This window comes from Peromyscus eremicus, chromosome 6 (genome assembly GCF_949786415.1).
Source record: "Peromyscus eremicus chromosome 6, PerEre_H2_v1, whole genome shotgun sequence".
In the NCBI taxonomy this organism is placed as follows: Eukaryota; Metazoa; Chordata; class Mammalia; order Rodentia; family Cricetidae; genus Peromyscus; species Peromyscus eremicus.
In genome coordinates, this window is record NC_081421.1 from 45,796,047 (window position 1) to 45,818,073 (window position 22,027).

At 37.9% G+C, this 22,027-nt stretch overlaps 2 long non-coding RNA genes across 2 annotated transcripts; both read left to right on the forward strand.

Moving 5' to 3' along the window:
• The first annotated feature begins 5,201 nt into the window (after positions 1-5,201).
• LOC131912440 (uncharacterized) lies at positions 5,202-13,045 on the forward strand. The gene is made up of 3 exons (XR_009379632.1): positions 5,202-5,370; positions 10,411-10,570; positions 12,857-13,045. It is a non-coding gene; the product is annotated as an uncharacterized LOC131912440 (long non-coding RNA).
• Positions 13,046-17,779: 4,734 nt separating this feature from the next.
• LOC131912441 (uncharacterized) lies at positions 17,780-21,175 on the forward strand. Its single transcript, XR_009379633.1, has 3 exons — positions 17,780-17,855; positions 19,114-19,253; positions 21,042-21,175. It is a non-coding gene; the product is annotated as an uncharacterized LOC131912441 (long non-coding RNA).
• The last annotated feature ends 852 nt before the right edge of the window (positions 21,176-22,027 follow it).

Here is a 22,027-nt window from a genome sequence, read left to right on the forward strand (position 1 = left end):
TAGGGAACACTGATTTATTTTGGCTCATAGTTTAAGTGGGTATGTTAATCACGGTGGAGAAGATACAGTAGATGAAAAGCTTATATCTGGGACACTGGAAGCATGAGGTGGCTGGTGACTTTGCACTGGCAGTCATGAAGCAGTGTGTAGTCTGGAACTAGAGTTAAGGTATTCCCATAAATCCTGCCTATAATTGGCCCTATGTCTACTAGAAAGATCCTGTATCCAAAAGGTTCTACAGACTCCTTAAACAGTGCCAGTAGAAGGTGACCAGACATTCAAAACCATGAAGCTGTGGGGGGTGTTTTATGCTGAAACCACAGTGTTGTATTCTTATCCTCTATAGGCTCATAGCCATCTCATACTATAAAAATTAGTACAACTACAAAAATATCCCATAGTTTTTAACAGCTCCAATACTGTTCAAAAGTCCAAAATATTTTCTGAGACTCAAAGTGATCTCTTAACTGTGAGGTCCAATAAAATAGAAAATAAAGTTGTACACTTCCAACATACTGTGCTACAGAGTAAACATTCCCACTATAAAAAGGAAGAATGAGTATAGCAAGGGAAGACTAAATCTAGTATCGCAACCAGCTAACCTTGCAGCTCATGTCTGGCCCCTGGAACTCATGACAGCATTCTCTACACTCCCAACAGTTTTGAGTAATATTGTCCCTGCTACGTCTCTGTGCTTGGCCACCTGTGGTTTCTTTCTTGGGCTTAACCAACTTGGTCTTTGCAGATTTCCTCAGTAGACATCCAATATTCCTGGCATCCCAACATCTTTGGCTCTCCATTAGAGTTTGGGTTTTACATTCATTGCCTCACATACAACCCCAAGAATGGTTCATATTGCCTGATCTAAGCGAATTTCTGGAATGTTGGTGTAAGTTTCCATGACTCTGTAATTCTTGTGTTCTGCATGCCTCCAAAACCAGTGCTATGTGAGCAAAGAAGCCAAGTTCTCCAAGATGCTCAAGAAGTAGCTTATGACTAGTGAGGTGGCTTTGGGGGTAAAGGTACCTATTGATAAGCTTGATGACCTGAGTTGGGCACGGTGGAAGAAGAGAAACAACTTCCATATGTGCACCAACACCATGGCTCACTCCTTCCCATAAACATATGAATGAATGAATGAATGAATGAATGAATTAAATGTAGCCTTCCCCACCCCTCCCGGACTATGTCTACAGTGGCCAAGTGTTGTGCAGTTGAACTAGGGAAAACATTTCCTTAGGCAGCTATTTTCAAGCAGGGAATCACCATGAAAGTAATCTCTGGACTCTTACAGGCACTATCCTTTCCAATGAATGTTTTCCAGTTGGGTGTTTAGTTTTACAACTCGGAGCTTTTGATGAGTGGGTTCCTGCTCACAAGGCACCATTCTTGTTGTGATGTCAAGTGTGCTGGCTTTTAGCTTTCTCCTTTAATAAGTATAGATGCTGTCTATAGCACCTTGCAAGCTCTGCCTATAACTTTAACCACATTCTTGTTCCTTTCCTAGGAAAACGCACGTTTTCCTTTTCCTCCTTCATGTTTTGCTCTTTCATTATAAAACAGACACAAATCACACCAGCGCCTGAATGTTGTGTTGTCTTGAAATGTCCTCTACCAAACAAGTTAGTTTACTACTTTAGAATTCAGACACTGAAATTTTCAGAATACAGAAAATTATAGCCAGATGCTCTGCTAGACTGTAACATGAGTAGGTGACCCCTTGTCAATTCTTGATAACGTCTTTGTTCCTCTTTGAAATCTCATGAGCCAAAAACATGTCTATCGAGCACTTAATATTCATCTGGTCCAAACTAAATATGCTTCACATATATCACTGCCCCCATTTCTGTTCACATTCTTTTCCTCCCCACTTTCATCTGAGGGAACATTCACCTCTGCTTACCGCATTCTAAGATTTCTTTAACAGGATCTTCAAACTTTTCCATTTTCCTCTAACAAACCAATTCCAAAGCCAGTCTTTGAGCTTACCCTCTGCTGCTCTGACAAACACCAGGACCAAAAGAACTTAGGGGAAGAAAGGGCATATTTGGCTTACTCTTTGAGATCACACTCCATCATAGAGATAAATCAGTGGAGGAATTCAGGCAAAATATGAAGCAGAACACATGGAGAAATGCTGCTTGCTGGATCACTCACTCACTCCTGTTTAGTTAGCTTTTTAAATACGGCACAGGACCACTTGCTTATGGATGGTATTGTCCAGAGCAGGCTGGGTCTGCCTCCTCAATTAAGAATCAAGACAACACAGACATATCCATAGCCCAATCTGATCTGGGCAGTTTCTCAATGGAGACTTCCTTCTAAGGTGACTCTAGGTTATGTCAAGTTGACAGTTAAAGCTGTCTCAGACAGCCACTTAACATGGGACCTACACGCCAGAGGGTTAGGTTTGCCGCAGCAGCATTTTGCTATCATGTGGAAACATTAGTTACTTTTCTTTTTTGTTGGGAGTAAATAACTGAAAGAAGCAACTGAAGGAGGGAAGAGCTTATTTTGACTGAAGGTCTGAATAGTTGCACTCTATCCTAATGGGAAAAGTATGTCAGTGAGACCAGATTGTGACTAGGCCACAGGAACACTCACCGGCAGTCAGGAAACAGGGACGAAACCTTCTACGACTTTTGGCTTTATGTTGTATTAGAATCTAGACCAGTTGCTCCTGAAGTCCTGCCCATTTGCAGCCATGTCTCCCTCCACTTTCATAGTTGATTCTCCATACAAGCCCCAGTCTAAGAGGTTTCGGTTATAAAGGGCTACCAGTGGCATTCCCCACATGATGGAAGCACATTCATTAAATAGGCCTTTCTCCGTCCATCCCATCCTGTCCCCCAGGCCACCTCTCCCCTCGCCTTGCAAACTAGGATGAGAGATAGCCTGATGATACAAGTTCATCCTACAGACTACTCATCAACCAAGTGGTATGAAACCTCCCTCCTCCCTCAGAAACCTATAGGACGGGACTCTCACTCTGAGACATATGCCCGAATTCATCTCAAAGCCCCTAAAATGCTGTCTGTCTGTCTTTCTGTCTGTCTCTCTGTTTATATAGCCAATAATTCTAATAAATTTCATGCCCCAAAGGATAATCTCCCTTAGTGATCCCTTTGAACTTCAAACCCAAAATCTTTCACCTTGTTCAATATCAAATCTGCTTTAAACATGCAGTTTTGGCTTGTGAATTCTATGGCTTTACTTTGTGTGTTCTTTTTCAGTTCTAATTACACTAACAAAATAGTCTCCATTTATACACATGAATGTTGTTTCACCATTTGGGCTACTTATCTGGGCTTATTGTCCTGTATCTTTCCAGAGAAGTCAATATATCCCCTTTATATATTTTCAATGTAAAGGCTATTAATAAGGCTATTTTTTTCATATTAGGACTGGAATATAGCATGCATATTTTATATTTGATCTGTTTGTTTTTTTGTGACAAGGTCTCACTATGTATCCTGGTTAGCCTGGAACTGGCTACACAGATCAGGCTGGCCTTGAGTTCCAGAGATTCACCTGCCTCTGTCTCCTGTGTGCTGGAATTAAAGGCATGTTCTATTATGTCTGGCAAGCATATTTTATATCTGTAATACACTCAATTTGGACGAGGTGAATTTAAGTATTCAATAGCCACACGTGGCCCATGATCACAGTATGAAGAACAGACTTCTGGAAAGATAATACTGGAACCGTATTTACATGGTGTTCTCTCTTTCTCTCAGCAACCCCTCAGCTCTTACTGTACTCTCTATATATATCTTGCCTTGTTATTTATTATCTGTCTTCCTCACTAGTTGTAAAATCCATAATATTTATGATGACTTGTCTGTATTGTTTATCACATCCTAGGAATAGTTTCCGAACTAAACTGGAGAACAAGAATAATGTGTTTTTAGCCAGACATCATTGTATATGACTGTAATCTCAGCACTCAGAAGGTAGATGCAGGAGGATTAGGAGTTCAAGGTCATCCTAAGACACACAGCCAGTCCTAAGTCAAGTTGGGCTACAGGAGACCCTGTTTAAACTCCCACATCAGTTAAAAATAAATATTTAAAGGACAAAGGAATGTTTAATTTCTTTAATATGTCAGTATGAAAACTAAAATCACCCAGACAACTACTGGGTTCGGGGAGTGGGCTAAGACTAAATATCTCATTATTTATAAATAAAATTTCAAAATTAAAACACTAGTTTTGCAGAGAATACATTAAGTACTTTTGTGGTTATAATGTAGAATCTCTCATCTCTACAGACCTAGGCCATAAAGGCTTCAATTATTAATAATAGAAGCCTACATATTCTAAAGTTTATGTAGTTCAGCTGCCTTTTATTTTGAATTGTGAAGAAGTGATCAAAAGGCATAGAATAAATTAGAGCCAGAGATAATGGATTAAGAACTGAGCTATCTGAACTCTTAGCATATGATTTCTATATCAAATCACAGTGACATGTATGTGTGTATTTGTGCAGAAATGGGCAGGTACACAAGCAGTAAGTCTGACATTAATATAAATCTCTGAGTGCTGTATTTATATGTGTATATACTCAAAAATATAAACTATGTTGTAAGCTACCTGTTATTAAACTTGCATTTAGTACTAATTTTCTTATTTATATTCATGTCAATTCATTTTTTAGGCCAGTCGACTCTTTATTAAGCAATGAATGTAATACATATTTACAGTGTACAATGATTGTCCCACAGCAATCACAGTTTTGTTAATCCCTTGCACAGATAAGTTGGCTCTGGTAGTGATTATGGAAGCTATAACAATCTTCTATAGGTTGAGAAACTTAATGGTCAATTCATTTTGATACTATTCTACTGTAACAAACATGGATGCCTTTTTAAATTCTGTAAAAAGGGATTTTCCATTTTAGTATTATATAATATAAGGAGGCATGTACTTGGCTCACTTAATCAATATTGCTATTACATAGATACTTTTCAATAAGTGTTTTCAGAAATATATGTGTCCAGTACATTTTATCAGAAGATTTGATGAGTTCAAGTAAATTTGCAGTATTAGCTCTAACACAAACTCAAGTTTCCTCTAGAAGCTTTTCCCAACCTAAGCTATGTTTTTTTTTAAACAATCATGATAAGAGAGTAAATAATTTGTAGCTCAAGTGTTGAGCTTCTTTTGACCTTTTATCTGACTTAAGTGATTGTTTTTTAATGGGAGTCCTTTGGGGGAATCAGTCGCCTTGATTCTCTAAATAGTTTTTATCTCAGTGTAGGTGGAGTTGGGCTCACAAGGCTTATTCAGGTCAGATGGCTTTGAAAAGCATTAGTGACCTGAGGAAGGGTTCAGCAGTTTGCTGTTTTGGCCCAAACCTACTTTTCCACAGGTAAGCACTCTAGGCTTTATATCACTCTTGCAGTACTCATTCTGAATACGTGATTTCTTCTAGTGATACCCTAGAATGGTAGACGTGAAACTGGAAATGTAAACGCCAAGATGTTAGAAATGGTCAAACCCACTAGTTTGATTACTCTCATTTCAAAACTTGTTTTAGAAGGTGCAAACTTTTATCATAAACACCTTTTAGTTTTTAAAATTACATGAAATTTTAGGAGTAACTTTAATCATTAAAAACAAACAAACAATTCCCAAATGAGAAATATTATGGTGGGCATTGGGTAGATGGGATATGTAAATAAGGAGCTGATACAAATAACTGGCACCATTAAGGTGAGGTATTCATCTATTACTAAAAGAATTTAGTAAGACAAATTTATTCCCAAAATGATGGGCCACAAAGGGGGTGACGATGGTAGGTTTACTAGCAGACATGGATGTGTTGAAAATTGAGGGGTTACTAGAATTTCATGTCACACAGATGCATTATACAAGAGAGAGTATGTATGTACACATTAAAAGAATAAATAGAAGAATTGTGGTACAAATATCTTATTACCCTGAAAACTATACGGTTAGAGGGTGAATATCATTATGAGCCAAGTCTGGAAAGAGGGATGGAAGGCTGGTAGGAGGTGAATGAACAGCATTTCCTCAGATGTTATTTAGTAGGCTGTTGAATAATGCCGGTACACTGTGCACTGATCCACTCTGTTATTTATGGTGTTGCTCTGTTTTCCTGACATGTCCTTATGATTCCATCTTGCTCAGAGGATCTCAGGAGTATAAATAACTCTTAATAATGATTGGGGAAAAGATATAAAGGAAAGATAGAGGTCATATCAAGCTTATAAGGGAATTTACATCTAACCTTGTCACCAATTTGGTTATTTGGTTTATATAGAGAAAAGATATTCGGGTTTGACCAAGAAGATAAATTTGACAGGAATAAATGTATAGTCCTGTATTTAGTTCATAAAAGTCACTTGCAAGGTGTAGGATAGATTTTATAGTAAACAATGGAAAAGAAAAATTTATTTGACTGTAAACTAGGTAAGAGTAATATGGTTGCTCAAAAAGTATAGCAACAATACGTACAGTTGGACCTACAGCATGTTAACTGAAGTGAGCATTATATTCTAGATGAATTGATAAAACTGCCTAAATTAGTTAGAACATTAAAAACTATATAAGTACTATATTCACATATAATTCTAATGATATTTGTAGTTGAGTTTTATAACTCCTTGACATTGATCTATCTGATTTAGTTATACCTGCCAAAGAAGAGAGACATGTAGATCATATCAACATACTCCAGGGATGTGAGTGAATACTTCTTTATTTTTTATTTTATAATTTAATTTAATTTGACATATCAGCCATGGATTCCCCTCCCCCTGCCTTCCCCAAAAACCACCCCCCCATTCCCATCTCCTCCATGGCAAAGACTCCCCTGAGGATTGAGTTCAACTTGGTAGATTCAGTCCAGGCAGGTCCAGTCCCCTCCTCCTAGGCTGAGCCAAGTGTCCCTGTATAAGCCCTAGGCCGAGCCAAGTGTTCCTGTATAAGCCCCAGGTTCCAAACAGCCAGCACATGCACTGAGGACAGGTCCCGGTCCCACTGCCTGGATGCCTCCCAAACAGATCAAGCTAATCAACTGTCTCACTTATCCAGAGGGCCTGATCCAGTTGGGGGCTCCTCAGCTATTGGTTCATAGTTCATATGTTTCCATTCGTTTGGCTATTTGTCCCTGTGCTTTTTCCAACCTTGGTCTCAACAATTCTCGCTCATACAAACCCTCCTCTTTCTCACCAATTGGACTCCTGGAGCTCCACCTGGGGCCTGGCCGTGGATCTCTGCATCCAGTTCCCTCAGTCATTTCTAGCACTACAACTAGGGTGTTTGGCCATCCTATCACCAGAGTAGGTCAGTTTGGGCTTTCTCTCGACCATTGCCAGTAGTCAATTGTGGAGGTATCATTGTGGATTTCTGTGGGTGAATGAATACTTCTAAGCCGTGACTTCTGACTGTTTTGGAATAAGGCAGTGCCTTCATTTATATCCTCTCTGGATGCCTGACAGTTGACATGCTGTTTAGCCTTTGATGTGTTGTTGGTCATGATCACATAAACGAGAGATATAAGTTCTGACGAGGCAGAAAGGACTATGAAAACCTACTTGTAAAATTTCTTTCTTATCTTCCTCTATGGACTGTTGGAAGAATTCATGGGAGCCTTTTGTACAGTATGATACTTAAAAAAAAACTTACAAGGATTTGTGATTGCTAATAGACCTTGTGTCTTCACTCCTCTGTCTCTTTTTCAGCTTTGGGCAGTTAGTAAGGTTGCAGGCTGAAGCTACATGCTTACATGTAGCTACATGCTCATCCTTCAAAAATTATTCTTCCTTCATTAGTATTACTTGCAAACAGAAACAAAAAGCATTTAGTGTTTCTGAGGGACCCAGAGATTATCGACTCCCAGGGCAGTTCTAAAGCAATAAAACTGATCTCAGACTCACTGGTTTGAATGTCTACAGTTTGGATTAAGTAATCTGTAGATTCAATAAACTGTCACTTGTCTTAATCCCCAGGAGATATTTGATAACATCTGTAGATACTTTTTGGATGTTAGAGCTGTGGTACGGAAGTGGTAGTAGATGTATGTCACTTGCTTGCTGTGGATAGAGGCTGGGATGTTGCAAGTCAGTATAACCTCCAAATTGCTAATTGTGCTGAATTTGAGAATCTTGTGTCTCAGGATAGTTTGAAAAACATCTCTTTTTCTAGGGGCATGTGTCTGTCTCTCCATTTGCTCAGTCATTTTAATTCTTTTCAAAATTTATTTTGTTTTTTAAAGATAAAAAGATGTAACACATTAAGTATGATGCCAGAATTGGGATAAGTTACTGTAGACTCAAGTGTGGATATCGTCAAGTAAAGTTTCTCCAATTTCAAGTAAATTCTCCCATTGAATGGATAACAATCGAGATGAGATTTCTAGCTAGTTAATGCTTGTTTATTTAACCCATTGAAGAGCTTTATTAATTTGTACTGGATGAGAGGTTAATCTGACATTAATAAGAGTCAGACTTAGAGAACATTTAAAACATATAATTCAGTTTTTTTTTTTTTTTTTTTTGGTTTTTCGAGACAGGGTTTCTCTGCGTAGCTTTGCGCCTTTCCTGGAACTCACTTGGTAGCCCAGGCTGGCCTCGAACTCACAGAGATCCGCCTGGCTCTGCCTCCCGAGTGCTGGGATTAAAGGCGTGCGCCACCACCGCCCGGCCATAATTCAGTTTTATTATGTTCAAGAACACAGTCCTGTTTTGTTAGCGGAGTTCAAGGAGAGAAAGGTAGATTATGCATCTTTAGAAACTTATTTTTCTGCATACAAAACAATCACTTACAATTATCCATTCATTGTTTTGAGTGCAAACTGTGCTGTTAAAATGGTGCTTGAAGCGGTGCTAACATTCACCTGCTCATCAGTAGAAGCAGTACTTTCTTCTTTGCACTGTTGATTTGCTAACGAATCTGTTTTATATTATAATGGTATGAGTGCAAAGCCTGCCCAGCACTTCTAAAATGCAATAAATCCTCAGAGTCCTTAAAGATGGGACACAACACCCATTTATTCACTCTGCTTTCATTAAGCAGAGAGACTCCTATAATATGGCAATCACCCTTGTAACATGTTTAAGCTGTGATTTAAATTTAGCTTTATAAGGCACCTCCAGCAGATGTTTGAGCTTCTAATGATGTCTGTGGTGACTTTCACTTCTGCCTGACAAGCCTGGAATCTCTAATGAAAGTTTTTCAAAATAATAAGACAGAGAAGAAGCACTAGAATATCCTGGAAGGTAGAAATTAAAGTCATTTTGGCTAAATGCATCAGGTTAGAGAGTGCTCTCGTTACTGACTGCAGCCATTAGGTAGTCCCCTCACGAAGGAAAGCCAGCTATTGATTTTTGAATTTGAATTTCTCTCAAAATAATTGATTTTTTTTCTGCCGTAGATACTTACCTCAGCTTATAAAACCCAGTGGAAGGGGAATCCCTCCTATTCTAGCAGCTGCCTGGTGTTTTGAATAATTTCCTTACGGTTGCTAAGCTAGAAATGAGTCACATATAGTATCGATAAAACACATACTATTAATGAATCCATTGTGTATACATGTAGTGACAATGTAATTCAGCCATAGTTAATGATGGATAAATTTACTTTAAATAAAGCATTTCCAAAATTTAGTTCTTAGAATTTGTCTTCTAATTCTGTATTCTTACTTTTCCTTCTTACACCATTCACAATGAAAAATGCACATAGAATATTGGCTTAAAAGTAAATATGAGCTATATGAAAGAAATTAATACATGTATTGACCTCTATCATTTTATTAATGTATTAGAGTAAGAACTGTCATACGGATAAATTGAGAAATTTATTGAAGCTGCATCTTGGATGACAATGTCAAATAAGTAAAATGCACATGATTATAGAAACGTAATAACTTATTTTATCTGAAGTATTTTATAATAATCCCAACTGAAACTTTGGAATTCAGTGCAGCACTAGTGTTAGCCACTTAGAGCCAGTACTAGAAGCTTCAGATTAAAGAGCAGGACTTAGAATAAGTTAAGTCTTCCCTTGCTTACTTCTGACAACAGCTACAGGTTCCATGCCATTTCCAGAGCAACCACACTCTGTGTCAATCAGCCAGCACTTAGGGTGTTTTGTCAATTAAATGTAGGTTTGTGTGATATTTCCTTAGAACTAATTGTCTCACAGATCTCAGGGCAGTTCTATTATTATGAGTAAAGTTTTCTTTTAGATAATAGAATTACAACAAAGGCTGGAGACTGTAGATATGGGCTTCTAGTGGCTGGGGTGTTTTTTATAACACTGTGTATTAACCAACCAGGAAGTTCCATTGAGCTTCAGTGTGTGGAGCTGAGGCTAGGGATGTGTTACAGGAGATGGATGAAACTGCTCCTGCATGATTTAAATTCTTTATGCCCTCCACCCCCAGGGAAAGGAGACAAAATGTTACAGCCTTCTGATTACATACTTGGTCTTTGGTTGGACAGCCTCCATACTCAAGCTGTCGAGGAGTCGCCACATTCTTACAACAGTATTCCCATCTTTAAGGAAATTTCAAGCAGTTTGAAACTCCTTGTCATAAGCTCAAGGTAAAAATTAGATAATTTCTTTACTCTGTCCCAAGGAAATACTAAAAACAAACAAATTAGATACTGTGGATTTTTATTGTATGCTTAAAAATATGCTAGTTAAAATATCTACTTGTAAGAACCTAACTATAATGGAAGGCTTGAAGTGGTAGGGAGCATTGATAATAACCAAGTAAGGCAATAACTAGCAGAGAGAATTTCAAAACACTGTGAGAGTTATGCAGACACACCAAATAGGAGGGACCAGGGGTGAGGCTAGAAATTTGAAGAAGGTGATGGTCTGCTTGAGAAATCTGTGGAGTGAGGGGGTGAGCATGTGAGTGATGGGAATATTTGACAGAAAACGGCTCCAAGAATGGAGAACAGTTCTTGAGACAAGAGAATGTTTAAATTTTGGTATGGCATTGAAGAACGGGATGTTTTAAGTGGCTTTTTTAAAAACGTGGACTGAATTCATAGAAAGGTTAGAGTAAGGTCTTAGAATAAAATCAGTATGCTATAAAATAATAACAGTAGAAGGAGATCTTGTTATTTCAAGGGCACTGAGGATCTTCTAATAACAGAGGAGTAACAAAGAGGCTGTTGACTTCAGGTTTTATTCAGGCTTTAGGTTACAAATCCCAGTTTTGCCATGGTAATGGTACCAAATAAAATAATTTTATATATTGAACTACCAAGATATAAAAGCTTTGAAGGAAAACTTGCCTATAAGATGACTTATCATTATCATTGCTACAAATCTATGAATCACCTTTGTCCAAGCTGGAGAGTGAGAAAATCAAGGTTAAAGCAGAAACTTTGATGAGGTATACATTAGACCTCAAAAATTTCTCCTAACACACATATTTTAAAGCTTAAGGTTTTCTTTAATATTAAAACAGAAAGGACAACACCCACACAACTCTTTGTATATGTCCTGGTGCCTGCATAGAACCTTTACCCCTATGTTCTAGTGTTTTTGATATACAAAGGTACTCTTCAGACTACCAAAAGAGAAACATAAACAACATCCCAGGCACAAAACCTTTGTTCTACAATCTGTCTTGCCTTCAAAATATGCTAGGACAACAGTGTCACAAAGCTTGTGGGAGTAACCCACCTGATTTGACTAAATGCCCGCTTCATGTGATGAAACCCGTACCTGATACTACTTAAGTGACCAAAAACCAAAGACTAGACAGCACAGAGAATTTGGGTAAAATCAATTATTACTCACCTAAATACAATAAAATGACTCCTAATATCATTATGCTATAGTCATAGATCAGTGCCTTATTCAGTCAGCATCAGAGAAGCTTCCTGCTACAGCAGATGGGAACAAATACAAAGACCCACATCCAGCCATTATGCAAAGAGTGAGACTTTGGAACCCATAGCTGGAAATAGTATGTCTCCATCAGTCCATGCTCCCTAACCCCAGAGCTCAGAGAACTGTGTAGAAGAGGAATTAGAGGCAAAAAGAGTGTGAGAGCCAGAGGGGATGGAGGACACCAGATGTGTCTGCATCAGGTCTTCTGCATATATATTATGGCTTTCAATTTAGCACTTATATGTGACTTCTGAATGTGTGAACAGTGGGTCTCTGACTCTTGTGACTTCTCTTGGGGCTCTTGCTTTTTGCTGGTTTGCCTTGTTCATCTTTGATGAGATAGTTTTTGTTTTATCTTATAGTTTATTTTGTTATGTGTGGTTGCTATCTCTTAGAAGCCTGTTCTTGTCTTCTTTTCTAATTAGAGACAGAAAGGAAGTTGATCTGGATGGGATGGGAGGTGGGGAGGAACTGGAAGGAGTAGAGGGAATGGAAACTCTGATCATGATATATTAAAAACATAGAAAAAAACCAAAATATCTCTCTCTCTCTCTCTCTCTCTCTCTCTCTCTCTCTCTCTCTCTCTCTCTCCTCTCTCTCTCTCTCTCACACACACACCCACACCCACACACACACAAACACACACACACGCACACACTAAAATAGTGTATTTTAAAGGTCTTGTTCATAGACAATAATTATCCTGCTGGTTGTTTTGTTGCTCTTTGAATTGATGGATAAGTTTGGTATTTTATGAATAAATACTTTTTTACTTTCTGGTTTTATCTAGCTCTGTATGTCAAGTCTGAATATAAAATGTATAGTATTAGTGAACTATTGGACAACTGCATCATATTAGAGAATGTTCCCTCCATATTAGCCTTGTCACAGAACTAAATATGTATCTATGTATTACATACCAAGCAAAAAATTAGTTTATGTCTATCTGTTTCTTTCCAATTACATTTATTTTGAAGAGAGTGGGGAGAGCACACTTGTGCCATGGTGCATTCATGAAGGCCAGAATACCTGCAAGAGTCTCTTGTTCTACCATGGGTGTTTCAGTGATTGAACCCAGATCTTCAGGCTTAGCAGTAAGGGACTTTATCCAATGAGCCATCTGACTGACCTTGCCCAAATGTTTGTGTATTGTTTTCGATCTACTGCTACAAATAAGTACTTTGATAGTCTATCCTTTCAGCACACTCATATCTCCACCAATAAAAACTATTATTTCTATTATTTCAACTGAAGTAAACAGAACATTAAATATAGGCTTAAAGCATTCATATTTTCTTAGCATGTATTAATTGTACATTGGTAGGGTCCAGTGTGATAGTTCTATATGTGCATACAACATGCACTAACCAAATCCAGCTGCACCTGGTCTTTTTATTGATTAAATTTCTTTTTTTCATAATTTCATACACATACACAATGAGTACTGGCCACTTTATCCCCACCCTTTCCCATTTCACTCCAACTCTTTTCACCCCATTCTCTTCTCTACAAATCTTTTCCCCACATTCATGAATATTAGTTTTGTGCTGTGCCCATCATGTTTGGTCAAGGCTATCTGTGTGATCATAGCTATAAAGCTATCTTTTGGTGCTTGGTGGGCTCAGCAATCGATACACAACTGAAGACAATGACTCTCCATTTCCCAGAAACTGTCAATAGCCAATAATAGTTCAGCAATAAGGAGAAGGGCCTGATTTGTAACAAAACTAGTCTTGTGCTGGCTCTGCACAAATAATGAAGTTGCTGTGAGTCCATGATTGCAATGGTTATGTGAAGTGTAGAAGATGACAGTTCAGCTCTTCACCTTATCTTCTCGTTTTTTACATTCTTTCTGTCCTGTCTCTTGCAATGTTTCCTCAGTCTTTTTTTTTTTTTTTTTTTTTTTTTTTTTTTTTTGGTTTTTCGAAACAGGGTTTCTCTGTGTAGCTTTGCGCCTTTCCTGGGACTCACTTGGTAGCCCAGGCTGGCCTCGAACTCACAGAGATCCGCCTGGCTCTGCCTCCCGAGTGCTGGGATTAAAGGCGTGCACCACCACCACCCGGCTGTTTCCTCAGTCTTAAAGGGGGTAGTATAAATGTCTTGGCCAGGGCTTTGCACTCCACCATCACTTATTCTGAGCATCTTGCCCCCTGTTTCTTAATTCTCCATCATTCACTGCAAAGAGAGGCTGAAAGTAGGTATTTGGTAATAGTTCAGTAAGAGAAAGAGGAAAAGAATGCTTTTAAATTCTTCTCACGAAGCCAGTTCTACTCTGAAACCTGGAAAAAGATATAAGGACCAGATAAAGATATAGCAACATTGACAAAAAAAGAAGAAGGAAGAGGAGGAGGAGGAGGAGGAGGAGGAGGAGGAGGAGGAGGAGGAGGAAAGAAAGAAAGAAAGGAAGGAAGAAAGAAAGAAAGGAAGGAAGGAAGAAAAAATTACAGATTCTTCTAGATGAATATAAATGGAAAAATTCTCAATAAAATCAATAAAAAAAGGTAGTTGAATGCTATGCCAATATAGTTACACAGCAGAAGTAGGTGTCTCCCTTCGCTTTTTGCATCTGCAGGCATGGGCTATCAACTGGGCATATAGTACCAGGCATGGGTTCTCTCACTAGGAATGGTCCTGAAATCTCATCAGAAGGCAGTTGGTTACTCCAACAACAGTTATGTTACTGTTGAGCAGGTGGGCACATCTTGCCTGAAAGGTTATTTTTATGATTTGTAGTGTTCTCAGTTGAGTAGGAAAAATAATTTTTAGAACTGGTTGAATATGAAAACACAATTTGCAAGCATTGTCTTTAGGACAAAATGAAAGCAGTCCTAAGAAGAAAGTTAACAGTGCTAGGTACCTACATTTACAAAGCTACAGAGCTCTCAAATGAATAACTTAATGATGTACCTTAAGTCCTTGGAAAAAATTCAAACTACAAAGCAGTATATAGGGAAAAGTAATCAAGATGAAGGCATAAATTAATGTATTGAAAATGGAAATAATACAGAGACTAAATAAAATAAAGAGTTGGTTCTCTGGAAGGAGAAGCAAAATTGACAAACACTTAGGCAAATTAACAAAAAGAGATAGAGAAGATACAAATTAATGAAGTTAGAGATGAAGGAGAGATGTTATAACAGATACTGATGGTATTCAGATGTGCTTTAAAAACCTATGTTCCAAGTTGGGAAATATGAAAGAAATAAATTTTCTAGATACATATAGCACACCAAAATCAAAACAAGATGAAAATACAATCAACAATGAGCTCCAAGCAGTAAAAAAGAATTTTCCATATAACAAATCCCAAGAACAGATAAGCTCACTGTAGAAATCAACTGAATTGTCAAAAAAAGAACATACATACTATTCAAATTATTCAGTAAGAGAAAGAGGAAAAGAATGCTTTTAAATTCTTCTCATGAAGCCAGTTCTACTCTGAAACCTGGAAAAAGATATAAGGACCAGATAAAGATATAGCAACATTGACAAAAAAAGAAGGAGGAGGAGGAGGAGGAGGAGGAGGAGGAGGAGGAGGAGGAAGAGGAGAAAAGAAAGAAAGAAAGAAAGAAAGAAAGAAAGAAAGAAAGAAAGAAAGGAAGGAAGAAAAAATTACAGATTCTTCTAGATGAATATAGATAGAAAAATTCTCAATAAAATCCTTGCATACCTAATCCAATAGCACATTAAAGGATCATTTATCATGATTAACTTGGCTTCATTCCAGAGATACAGGTGTTGTTCAACATATACAAATCAATCAATATAATAATCACATAAAGAAATCAAATCATATGGTTATTTTAATAGATACAGAAAAGGTCTTTGGCAAAGTTTAACACTCTTGAAAATAGTTACAGAAAGGCTAGAGGTCGAAGCAGCATATTTCGTGTAATAAAGGCTACATACAACAAGTCTACAGCCAACACCAAAAGAAAAAATGATCTCCTATTGTCATGGATCAGAAGAGTTAATGTCATCAAAATAGCCATTCTTCCTAAAGACATATATGAATTCAACACAATCCCGGTCAATAGTTTAGGGCCACTCCTCAAAGATAGAGGAAAAATAAAATTCATATGGAAGCACACACACACACACACACACACACACACACACACACACACACAAACATAGGTAGACAAAACAATCCTAAACAAAAATAATCTTGCATGAGGTACCACCATTTCTGACTTCAAGTCATACTACAGAGATATAGTAATGAAAACATCACAGGACTTGAAAAAATAGACACATAGATCAATGGAGTAGAATAGGGGTTTCAGAAATAAGTCTACACAAGCACAACTATCTGTTTCTTTGCCAAAGATGCCAAAAACATACAGTGGATAAAAGACAACTACTATAATAAGTAATGCTGGGAATATGGATACCAGCATGCAGAAAATAACACTAGATCCTGTCTTTAATCTTGTGCAAAACTCAACTCCAAAGACCAGGGACCTCAATAGAAGACTTTCTGAATAGGACTCTATAACACAGAAAATGAGACCAACAATCAACAAATGGGATCACATGAAACCAAAGGGCTTCTGTACTTAAACTGTCAATCCAATGAGAGGCAGGCCATAGAATAGGACAAAATCTTTGTCAGCTGTTTATCTGACAGAGCATTAGAGTGCAGAATAGCAAAAGTACTCAAAAGTCTTAATACCAAGAAAAAGTTAAAAATGACCTGCAGAACTTAATAGAGTTTTCAAAAGAAGAAATACAAATGCCTAGAAAACACTATAAAAAAATCATAAGTATCTTTAGGCATCAGAAAAGTGAAGATTAAAACCCTTTTAAGATTCCATCTCATCCTAGTCAGAATGGATATGATCAAGAGTACCAATGGTGACAAATACTGGCATGGTTGTGGGGAAAGGTGAATCCTCATAAACTGTTAGTAGAAGTGTAAACTAGTATAATTACTTTGCAAACAAGTCTGGGGGATTAAAAAAAGAACTCTAAAAATAATCTATTTTTATGTGATTTAGCTATAGCACTTTTGGGTGGGCATTCAAAGGACTCTTTATCATACTATGGAGACACTTACACAGCCATGTTCATTGCTGCTCTTGTTACAACAGCTAAGTAAGTTGAAGTGGCCTAAATGTCCATCAAGTGAAGAATGGATAATTCAAATGTAGTAAAAATATACAACGGAATTCTATTTAGCTACAAAGAAAAGTGAAATTATAAAATTGAAGGTAAATGAATAAAACTGGAAAAGATACTGGGTTAATCTGATCTCAAAGGAAAACGTCAAAATTCATGCAATCTCTCATATTCAGATCCCACCTTCTACTCTTTATCTCTGCTTGCTTAACTTCAAGTAACTGTGCGAACCTGGAGACTAGGAAGATGACATTCAAGGGAATTCTTGGGGGAAGGAAAACAGTTGAAAATACATAAAAAGAAAGTAGAGAGTGGGGATGCCAGAGGCGATAGGGTTTAATCATGAAGGGAGTGCAGTTAGAGGAGACTGTATTAACCAAAATGAATGGTGTATGAGAAAGTAATATGGAAATCTACTACTTTGAAACTCAAATAAACAATACAAGGTAGAAATGAAAGAGTTACTCTACAAAGCTAGACAGTGCTGCTCCAAGAAGCAGTGGGTTCCTGGGTAAAATTTACCCACTTTCCCTATCGCTGTGCCTTTCCCATTTCCTACTGCCTCCTAGTCACCACTCTGTATTCATGATATCACTTTAGTTTCCACATATGAGTGACAGCATATGGTAGTTTTCAGTCTCTACACAGTTTATTTCATGTAGCGTAAGATCTTCTAGCTCCACACACTTTGTAAGCAGTTGCCTCTAGACATCAATTCAACAAATACAATAAAAACTGTTCTTGTACTTTGCTTTGCAAATGATCTTTTCTGATTGTTGCAGTGTATTCTTTCTTGATGACATGTTGCCATTACTGGAGGATAAATTTTACTTTAGAAAACTCTAAGGAAACTAGGTAAGATGTATATATATATGAAGAGTTAATTTAATTAATGAAAATTTTGGTAAAAAAGAAATGATTGGGTGTGATTTACTTGGTAATATGGCTTTAAATTGGTTTCTAAAACAATTGGAATTGACTTTATTATGTGAAGGACATAGAATCGTCTATACATTATGGCCTGCAACATAAGAAAATTTTGGAGTTTTAGTAAAATAATCACAGGTGTTATATTCAAAATTAGTTTTATCAACATAACATTGGAGATATAATTCACAAAGGTATTTACACTATCTAGTTGGTTATTGCTATGCTTATTTAAAAGTTGGTTATCTCTTCTATGGAACAATGAATTAATCAGAATAAACTGTGAGTAGTCTGATGACAATTCAGATTTTTATACAACACATACATAATTATATTCCTGGAAGTTGTGTTCTTTAGTTCCAGAGATGTTTAATTTCAGTCAGTTGATTTATTTATGGTCAGTTTGAAGAGAACCACTTTTTACTCCATTTACCTTAATGTTACAGGCATATGTTCTTATTCAATCACATATTTGGATTATTAAGACTGAAAGATGAAAATATGTAAAATTCTTTTTATTTCATCATAAACTTGGCTTTGTGTCAGCTCTGCATCAGATAAGATACCAGGCAATTCATAGAGAATAATATGGTCAAACTATGTTAGGTATACTGAGAACTCCGATTAAATTTATAAATAAGACAAAATGTCATGGAGTGGGAAGAAGAGGAAACAGAGTCCCATTTGCAGTTCTTGATCTCATTGGTAAGAGTTTAAAATCAGGAGCCAGGCGGTGGTGGCACCACGCCTTTAATCCCAACACTTGGGAGGCAGAGCAATGTGGATCTCTGTGAGTTCGAGGCCAGCCTGGGCTACAGAGTGAGTTCCAGGAAAGGCACCAAAGCTACACAGAGAAACCCTGTCTCAAAAAACAACAACAACAAAAACCCAAAACAACAACAACAAAAGAGTTTAAAATCAGATGCAGAAGGGGACATAAAGATAGTTTATTGGAGTTAAAAAGAGCAAAGGACAGGACAGGTGAGGAGGAAACCTAGGCAGCAGCCTGGAGGAGGAGGCAGAGGAAGGAGAGGCAGAGGAAGCTACAGCTCTAGTGGAGCACAGAGGGAAAGGGTCCACCCTGCAGGCTGAGGTGGGTACACGGGAGAGGACAAAGAACTACTTTGCTTAGGTCTTTGTTTCTTGTACTTTTCCTTGAAGAAACACGTAGTTGTCTTTCTTTCAGAGTCAAGTGTACCCTGGACGTGAAAGCAGTGAGCCACCTCTCAACCGAAGAGGAAATATTTACCTTTAATGTTATTTGGTTTAGCCTTTTCATCAGCTAAGAGTTGCTCTGGGTGGCCTAGAACCCAGGATGTGTCTAAGGTAAGGAGGGCTAACTAATTTAGCTTAATTCGTCATGGTTATTTCACCTTCTCATTTTGTTAGCTTTGAGTCAGTGTGAAGTCCTTGTCGTTTGCTTACCTTTAATCTTATAATTAGTTACAAATATCTTGGAGAGATTTAATACTCGCTGAAAGGTTATTGTTGGGTTATTTCTCACCAGGCCATGGAAGACTAGTCAGTGCTTTGAATGGACCACAAATAACCTGGCAATTGTCCACTATAGTCTAAGAAATATATATATTTTCCCATATCTTTTTTCTTTATTAAGAATTTTTTTTATTCATTTTACAAACCAACCACAGATCCCCCTCTCATCCTCCTACCCCTGCCCCAGCTTCCTTCCCTAACTCACTTGCCATCTCCTCCTCTCAAAAGGTAAGGCCTCCCATGGGGAGTCAGCAAAGCCTGGTACATTCAGTTGAGGCAATACCAAGTCCCTCCCTCTGCATCAAGGCTGCCCCACTATGAGAAATGGGCTCCAAAAAAACCAGCTCATGCACCAGGGACAGATCATGATCTTATTGACAGGGGGCCCCTTAAGCAGACCAAGCTACTTGATTCAGCTAGCCTGGATGGCAAGTGAGTCCCTGGGATCAACTTGCTTCTTTCTTCCTCTTGCTTCCAGCGTTGGGGTTACAGTTTCCTACAACAATACCTGACCTTTACACGAGGTTTGGGCATCCAAACCCTGGTCTCCATGTTTGTAAGGCAAGCACTGTATTGACAAAGCCATTTCCCAACCCTCTTAGATTTTAAAAATTCATTCCTTTTCTATTGGGTCTTATTGGCTCTTGATTATGGCATTTGTGTTAGAGAAAGCGTATATATGGCATACTGACACATAGGCATATGTCTCAAATGGTGAACGGAAGTAGATGATTACAATGGGCCCTTTATCCCTCCTTATCCTGCCTAGCACCCCGTATTACAGGGGCACACATGGTTATACTGTGCAGCCAACAGCTGTTACTCTTCATACAGTTCACGGCTGTAGATAGCAGAGAAGAGAGAAAGAACATCTTATTGGGAATAGCTAGCTGTAAAGTCTTAAAATCAGCCTTAGAAGATTTTGTGTTTATGAGCATTAAAAGTCATGGGAGTATTATAAGCAAATAGGTAAGTTGGGAGGATGTAGGAGGTATTTATAGACTGATGACTTGGTCTGTAAATGACAGCTTAGTATGCTATGGATATTACAAGAGTCTCAGACTGGTAATATAATTTGGGCTGGTTTTGTAGAGCACCTTGCTTTTCAAACATGGAATGGATTAGATATTGAAGAAAATTGAACTTGTGATAGCATTATAATTTTGTTTTGAAGAGATAAATATAATAAGATACACCAGAGCAAGGAGAGGTCAAAGACAGAAAGAATGATAGGGGAAGAATGAACATTTAACACACATTTTTAAAAAAATGGCAGCTTCACAATGAAAGTTTTAAAGGTAGATTAGATTAATCAGTGTTTGGATAAACTTTCTCTCTCTGTGACAAGGTACCTGAGATAATCTACTTAAAAGTGGAATAATTTTATTGGCATATGGTTTCAGTCCATGATTGCTTGGCCCGATTGCTTCTGAGCCTGTGGCAAAGCAGCGTATCATGGCAGCAAGCTTGTAGCAAAGGAGGCCGGTCACTTCATGGTGGCTAAAAAGCGAAGAGAGTAAGACAGAAGAGATCTCCAGGGGCCAGTGTCTCTCTGAAGGGCCTATTCCCAGTGCTTTACCTGCCTTTTCACTTTCTCTACGTTCCACTACTTCCCCACAGTGCTGCAGAATGGGGACCAAACTTTCAGCACATGGCCTTGGTGGAGCTTTTAAGATCTAAACCTTAGAAATCAACATCCAATTAGAAGTGAATGGTAACACTGAATAAAAACAGAGGCTCAGAGGAAAACAGTAGTTAGATGCATCTTGGTGTGATGTTTTTCATGAGTATTGAGACTAAGCTTGCATATGCGATGCTGATAAAAAGAGGCTTTGGAGAGATCTCCTGTTTCTACTCAGCTGGAGAAGAATTTGAGAAATCAACATCCCAATATATGGACGTGAAAGGACTGAGCAAATATAAATAAATAAATAAATAAATACATATATACATACATACATACATACATAACAACTAAATTTGGATCTTCACAAAAGTGAGGTCACAGTGAAAAATTCTCCATGTTGGAGAAAGAGATAGGGAGAGAAAAAAAAATCAACATTTACCAGAGCAGAAATTCATAAAAGGATGCCTCTGTGAAAATTAGTGCTGGGAAAGTAAAGCCTGTACTATAAGGGAAAAACTGAGAGAAGGTCCCAGGGGACTATTTGAGAGTTAAAAACTACAAGGGCACAGCTATAGGGAGGCTTCCAAACTCTTTTGCATTTACCTCAATGTCCTCACAAGAGAAAAGTCCACTAATGCTTCTGTCAAGGAGAAGAGAAAATAAACCATTTTGAAATGAACGAGAACAATCTCTTTTACATAAACAACTCTTATGTCAAGATGATCTCTTTCACCAGGGCTTAATCCAGTGAAGATCTTCTCATAGTCTAAATTGCATGAGAATGTCGACATGCCCAACTTAAAGCACGTCTAGCCATCTGTGCAACTTAGGAGGAGCAGGAAGAGCACTAAGGTACACCCAAGTAGTTACAGGGCCAAGAATATACACAAGTTCCCCTAAAGCCTGAGACTCAATCACAGGGCCACCCCAATGCTTCCTGCTACATTGTTAATGGCCTATTTCACTGTAGTTACTATTA